This window comes from Calidris pugnax, unplaced genomic scaffold, assembly GCF_001431845.1.
Source record: "Calidris pugnax isolate Ruff unplaced genomic scaffold, ASM143184v1 scaffold504, whole genome shotgun sequence".
NCBI lineage: Eukaryota > Metazoa > Chordata > Aves > Charadriiformes > Scolopacidae > Calidris > Calidris pugnax.
Window position 1 is genome coordinate 8,995 of NW_015091212.1, and position 7,447 is coordinate 16,441.

Here is a 7,447-nt window from a genome sequence, read left to right on the forward strand (position 1 = left end):
ACGCCACAAAGGAGCTGGAGAACCACCAACACCATGAAGGAGCTAGAGAGCTGCCAACAGGATAACAGGGAGGATTCACTGAAGGACTGAAAATATCCCAAGGGAGTTCCTTTCTCCAGCTCTGTTGTAGGGCGGTTGGATACTGAGCTGCTGTCCACGCCATCCCGAGTCCCTCTAGGAAAGCTGCAGCAGAAGCATGGAGAGACTGGGATTGTGGATCATGTCCCACCCTCTCTTCAGGCCGTTCCCCAAAAGAAATGACACCACCAGGAAAACTCCCCAAATCCCAGAGTGTAGACGCATGAAACCTGATCCTACATCCCACCCTGGGCCACCTGCAGGAAGCCCAAAGGACGACAGTGATGGCAACTGGAGGTCTCAGGACCATGGTCTGGGAGGAGATCACAGCAAACTGTGCTTGATCAGCGTGAAAAAATGAAAATATGGGAGCCTTTTTTAATGTTCTCCAGCTGGGAGCCTCCCTTTGCACATCCAGGCTGTGGATGAGGTTGTAGATGCACCAGGTCCAACGCGAAGACCTACAATGGGGTGATCTGGACAGGAGGGATGGAGAACCAGGTTCAGACGAACCTCTCCCGGGAGCGACCTTAGTGGTGACTCTGCTCTGAGGGAGGACCATGAGATGGGCTGAGGTCCCTCAGCAGAACAACAGGTCCCATAAGTGAAATATAGGAAGCCCTTTGAGTTAGGGCTGCCGAAGGGCAAGACCTGACCCGACCAGGGGGAGAGGAGACATTTCACCAAGGGGAAATCATGTTTGACCAGTCTGCACAGGAGAGACATGGAGCTGTTGGATGGGGCCAGAGGAGGCCACGGAGATGCTGGGAGGGCTGGAGCCCCTCTGCTGGGAGGGGGGGCTGAGAGAGTTGAGGGGTTCAGCCTGGAAAAGAGAAGGCTCCAGGGAGACCTTGGAGCCCCTTCCAGTCCCTCAAGGGGGGGGCTCCAGGAGAGATGAGGAGGGACTCTTGATGGGGGATAGGAGCCCTAGGAGGAGGGGGAAGGGTTGGACCCTGAAAGAGGGGAGATGGAGATGAGATGTGGGGAAGTACTTGTTTGGTGGGAGGGTGGTGAGAGCCTGGCCCAGGTTGGCCAGAGAAGCTGTGGCTGCCCCATCCCTGGAGGGGTTCAAGGCCAGGCTGGATGGGGCTTGGAGCAACCTGGGCTGGTGGGAGGTGTCCCTGCCCAGGGCAGGGGGGTGGAATGAGATGGTCTTTAAGGTCCCTTCCAACCCAAATCATCCTGTGATTCTATGGTTTAATAGTAGACTTGGCAGTGTTAAGTTTACCATTGGACTTGATACCCTCAAAAGGTCTTTCCCAACCTAAAAAATTGTGTGATTTAGACCCACAGGAACTAAATTGGCTCTCCACTCTCACCTGCAGCACATCCATCGGTTTAAACAATCCCCTGCCCCTGTGGCGCCGTCCTTGTGCCTCCTGTGACAGACCCACCCCTCAGCCAGGGCCTTGTGCCGGCCTCACCGTGAGGGAAGACCCCTCCTCGAGGGTGTTTTATGAGGAGAAACCGCTCCAGATCCGCTCCCAACCTAAAAAATTGTGTGATTTAGACCCACAGGAACTAAATTGGCTCTCCACTCTCACCTGCTGCACATCCATCGGTTTAAACAATCCCCTACCCCTGTAGCACCATCCTTGTACCTCCTGTGACAGACCCACCCCTCAGCCGGGGCCTTGTGCTGGCCTCACCGTGACGGAAAGCCCCTCCTCGAGGGCGTTTTATGAGGAGAAACCGCTCCAGATCCGTGCTGTCCCCTCTCCTGACGAAGGGACAGACCCCGCCGTACCCCAATAGCCCGGTCCCGGCTGCCGGGAGGGACGGGGAAGGTCTGAGGGGCTCCCATCGTCCATTCCTCAGCGCCCCCCCAACCCCTCAAAATGGCGCCTCGCCCCTCAGCCCCTGCACTGTCCCTGCTCCTGACGAAGGGACAGGCCTCGCCGTGCCCCAACACCCCGGTCCCGGCTGACGGGAGGGACGGGGAAGCGCTGACGGTCTCCCATCGGCCATTCCTCAGCGCCCCCCCAACTTCCTCAAAATGGCGCCTCGCCCCTCAGCCCCTCACCCCCTTTTCCCGCCCTTTCCCCCCCGCGCATGCGCGGTGAGGGAGGAGTGGGCGGGGCGTCAGTGAAGGGGCGGGGCCTCCAGCCGGCGCGCGCCTGAGGACGTGGCGCTTTCCAGCCAATCAGCGCCCGCACCGCGCCCCCCCCCAGGCGGAGCGCGGTGGGTAGGGAGGCGGGACTCCAGGCGGAGTGACGGCGAGGTCGTCCAATGGGAGCGGCGAACGCGGCGGCGGGGGAGGAGTAGCCGAGCGCTGATTGGCCGGCGGGGTGGGAGCGCGGGGGGCCGTGCGGCGTGGCGCCTACTTCCGGTCGGCAGAGCGGCCTGAGGAGAAGCGGGCGGCGGCGGCGGCGGCTCCCGGTAACGGTGAGTGAACGGGCCGGGCCTGGTGGGGGGGGAAGCGGCCTCAGGCCCCGTGGTACCTCCCCGAGGGGTTATAGCGACCGGTCCCGCTCCCACAACCCTATCCCGGCGGGAGCGGGAACGTGGCAGCGGCCGGGCTGGGCCTTGGGAGCCCCTGGGCCTGGTCGCCATGGGAACGGGGGGGGGTGGAATCGCTGAGGAGACCCCCCCCACCCCCTCAGGGCATCCCACCGTCTCCATCCCTTCGTTAATTAACGCTTAACGAACCGCCTTGCGCCTCCAGGTCCGTCGTGTCCCGGTGAACTCTTCTTTCGGGGCGTCCGTCGCCGTTTTCCTCGCCCGTTATTCGGTTTAAGCCGCCGGTAAAAGAGCAATGAGCCCCTCAAGCGCTGCTATTAAGTCCTTAATTACTCGCCGCTAATTGTAGGGGGCCGCCTGCTCTCCTGCCTGCGGGGAGGCCCAGGTTTGCGGGGGCCTCCTGGGTTGGGGTGAATCCCCTCAAAAGCCAAAATAGAGACAAATTCCCCCAATTCGAGGGGGTTGGATTGTCTTTAGGCTTTTTTTATCTGGGATTAATTGCCCCCCCGGGGTGGGAAATGCTCTTCCCAAGGGGTTTGTAGCCCTCGGGCTGCTCTGAACATCCCCCAGTCCAAGCCCCTGGCGTGGAATCCCTCAATACCGCTGGAAAACGGAGGGGAAATCCCAAATTTCTTTGTGTGGGGGAATAATTCCCCGCTCCCCACCTCTAATCACTGCTTCCCACTTCCCTGTGCTTCACCACTGGGACCCTTTCCTTTTGGAGAAAGGAGAACCCACTGGTATCCCCCCCCCTCACCCCCCTTCCAGAGCGGTTTGTGGCTCACTTTGGGGGTGAGAAGATGCTCAAAGCTTTATTTTATTTATTTTACCCCAAATTGGGAGGGAAAATCTGGGGCTCAATCCCATCACAAAGGTGTTACCGCGGTGAATTATTTTGGAATAACGGTTGGTTTATGGTGGTTTTTTGTCCTCCCCCCCCTACATCTTTGGCCCGTCTCCTCCCTGGCACCCGGCGCCATGCCAAGGTGCCCTGTTTTGAGGTCAAATTGTCCCTTTTTAATCACCTCTCCCCAAGCTGGAGATAAAAATCAGAGGAGTTACACCCCCCTCCTGGGTCACCCCGTGCTTTAACCTGGCCCCTTTCCCGGGATTTTGGGGGGCAGGTTGCTCTCTTCTGGGCAGCTCCTTGGTTTTTTGGGTAAATATATACCTTGAGCTCTTTAAATACCCCCCGGGGGGGTTTGGTGGCCTGTCCCCCCCCTTGCTGAGGTCAGGGCCGCGCTGGATTGCATCAGAGGTGGTTGGGAATTGGGATTTATTTATTTTTTTTCCACCTGGATCCGGAGGAGAACGGGGAAGGGATGAAACCCCAGAGCCCAGGGAGCATCCCTGGGGGGGGGAGGGTGGATATTCCAGGTATCCTTTGCGTCCTAAAAGCCACCAGGGATTATTTTGATGTTGAGGAGATGCTGGAGAAGGCAGGATTTGGGGGGTTCCCCCCTCGAGGAAGGGGTTTTAAAGCTCCAAAGGGGTTTTAAAGCTCCAGCCCCCTCCCCAAATATCCCAGAGGGGTTATTCCGTAACTCGTGCCGCAGAAATTCCCTGGGAAATGAGGAAAGCTGCTCTTTTTTTCCAGCTTTTCCACCTTTTCCGACGCTCTTCTTTTTTTCTCTTGGCTACACCGTGCTTAAATCTCCCTTTTTATTGGCACTAATTAAAGCCAGAGGCATCATTAAGGAAGATGGACATTCCCAACCCAGCTCCTTCATCCTTTGAAATCCGCGGGCCGTGGCTCCGGGACTCCTCCTTTTCTTGTATTTCCTTGCAGAATGGGTTGCTTCTCTTTTTTTTGTTCAACCAGGAAAAAACATGATTCCGTGCCCTTCCTGCAGGATTTGGCTTCTTTCCCTCTTTTCTGAGACCGTGGAGGTTCTCCCTAAAATCTCCGGAGCCGCCAAAATCCTTTGAAAGAACCCAATTCCTGGGAGGTTTTTCTTTTTCCCCGGCGCCGGCTTTGAGGCTGAAGTTCTTTGACAGCAACGGGGAGGAAAAAGGGGGAGGGAGAAGGTTGGGGTTATTTATAATGAAGCCCGTGACCTGTTTTCCATCCCTTTTTGGGTTCCTCTGGGCGGGAACGTGGCCGGGAGCCAGCCCCCGGGGAGGGGTGTAACCTTGGGAGATCCATCAACCCCCTTCCTGGGGAGCCAAACGGCAAAATTCTGGGTGAATAAATCCTTCAGGGTGTTGGTTTTTTAGGGAGATCCAAACAGCACAGACTCTGGGTGGATAAATCCTTCAGGGTGTTGGTTTTTTAGGGGATTCCCTAATTTTAGCCAAATATTGGTAAAAAAGGTTGATTTCTAAAAATATAAAGAGTCCCTTGACCTCGCCAGCTCCTGACTAAGGCTCCAAGTAGGTGAAAAATAGTATAAAATAAAGAGAAAAGGGGTTTTTGGGAGATAAAACAACCCCCTCCTGTCCTGAATAAATCCTTCAGGGTGCTGGTTTTCTAGGAAATTCCCTAATTTTAGCCAATTACTGGTGAAAAAGGTTGATTTTTTTGAAATGTAAAGAATTCCTTGACCTTGCCAGCTCCTGAGTGAGGCTTCAAACAGGTGAAAAATAATGTAAAACAAAGAGAAAAGGAGTTTTTGGGAGATCAAACCACCAACTCCTGTCTCTCCAGGACTCCAGAGGGATCCAAACAGCACAAACTCTTGGTGGACAAATCCTTCAGGGTGTTCTTTTTTTAGGGGATTCCCTAATTTTAGCCAAATATTGGTAAAAAAGGTTGATTTCTAAAAATATAAAGAGTCTGGAGCTGGCAAGGTCGAGGGATTAAGGCTCCAAGTAGGTGAAAAATAGTATAAAATAAAGAGAAAAGGGGTTTTTGGGAGATAAAACAACCCCCTCCTGTCCTGAATAAATCCTTCAGGGTGCTGGTTTTCTAGGAAATTCCCTAATTTTAGCCAATTATTGGTGAAAAAGGTTGATTTTTTTGAAATGTAAAGAATTCCTTGACCTTGCCAGCTCCTGAGTGAGGCTTCAAACAAGAGAAAATGGGTTTTTGGGTGATCAAACAACCCCCTCCTGTCTCTCCAGGACTCCAGAGGGATCCAAACCAGACAAACTCTTGGCAGATAAACCCCTCAGGGTGTTGGTTTTTTAGGGGATTCCCTAATTTTAGCCAAATATTGGTGAAAAAGGTTGATTTTTAAAAATATAAGGAATCCCTTGACCTTGCCAACTCCCGAGTAAACAGGTGAAAAATAATGTAAAACAAAGAGAAAAGGAGTTTTTGGGAGATCAAACCACCAACTCCTGTCTCTCCAGGACTCCAGAGGGATCCAAACAGCACAAACTCTTGGTGGACAAATCCTTCAGGGTGTTCTTTTTTTAGGGGATTCCCTAATTTTAGCCAAATATTGGTGGAAAAGGTTAATTTTTGGAAATAGAAACAACCCCTCGACCTTGCCAGCTCCTGAGTGAGGCTTCAAGGAGGTGAAAAATAGTGTAAAACAAAGAGAAAAGGGGTTTTTAGGTGATCAAACCACCCCCTCCCATCCCTCCAGAGGGATCCAAAGGGCATAAACTCTTGGCAGATAAATCCTTCACGGGTGGCTTTTTAGGAAATTCCCTAATTTTAGCCAAATATTGGTGGAAAAGGTTGATTTTTAAAAATATAAAGAATCCCTTGACCTTGCCAGCTCCTGACTAAGGCTCCAAGCAGGTGCAAAATAGTGTAAAACAAAGAGAAAAAGGGTTTTTGGGAGATAAAACAACCCCCTCCTGTCTCTCCAGAGGGATCCAAAGGGCATAAACTCTTGGTAGATAAATCCTTCAGGAGTGGTTTTTAGGGAATTCCCTAATTTTAGCCAAATATTGGTGAAAAAGGTTGATTTTTAAAAATATAAGGAATCCCTTGACCTTGCCAACTCCCGAGTAAGCCTTCAAACAGGTGGAAAAATAGGATAAAACAAAGAGAAAAGGGGTTTTTATGAGATAAAACAACCCCCTCCCATCCCTCCAGAGGGATTCAAAGGGCATAAACTCTTGGTAGATGAATCCTTCAGGGGTGGCTTTTTAGGAAATTCCCTCATTTTAGCCAAATATTGGTGAAAAAGGTTGGTTTTAAAAATAGAAACAACCCCTTGACCTCGCCAGCTCCTGAGTGAGGCTTCAAGGAGGTGAAAAATAGTGTAAAATAAAGAGAAAAGGGTTTTTTGGGTCATCAAACCACCCCCTCCTGTATCTCCAGGACTCCAGAGGGATCCAAACCAGACAAACTCTTGGCAGATAAACCCCTCAGGGTGTTGGTTTTTTAGGGGATTCCCTAATTTTAGCCAAATATTGGTGAAAAAGGTTGGTTTTAAAAAATATATAGAATCTTTCAACCTCGCCAGCTCCTGAGTAAGACTTCAAGGAGGTGAAAAATAGTATAAAATAAAGAGAAAAGGGTTTTTTGGGAGATCAAACAACCCCCTCCTGTCTCTCTGAGGGATCTAAAGGGCATAAACTCTTGGTAGATAAATCCTTCACGAGTGTTTTTTAGGTAATTCCCTAATTTTAGCCAAATATTGGTGGAAAAGGTTGATTTTTAAAAATATAAAGAATCCCTTGACCTCGCCAGCTCCTGAGTGAGGCTTCAAGGAGGTGAAAAATAGCGTAAAACAAAGAGAAAAGGCTTCTTTTCCCCCTCCTGCTGCTCCTTTCTAACCCCCACGAGTCATTTAAGCCGCACGGGCTCTTAATCCTGGTTTTTAGGGATTAAAATGGAATTTTATCCATTTTTTTTTTCCCTGGCGAAGCGGGAGAGGTGGCGGAAAAAATAGGTATTTTTGATTTAAATTTAGATTACGGGGGGGAAACGCTTCCAAGAGCCTTTCCCCCCCCCGCCACCCCCCTATTGCCAAATGATCCGGGGGATAAATTGCCACCTCCTAATTAT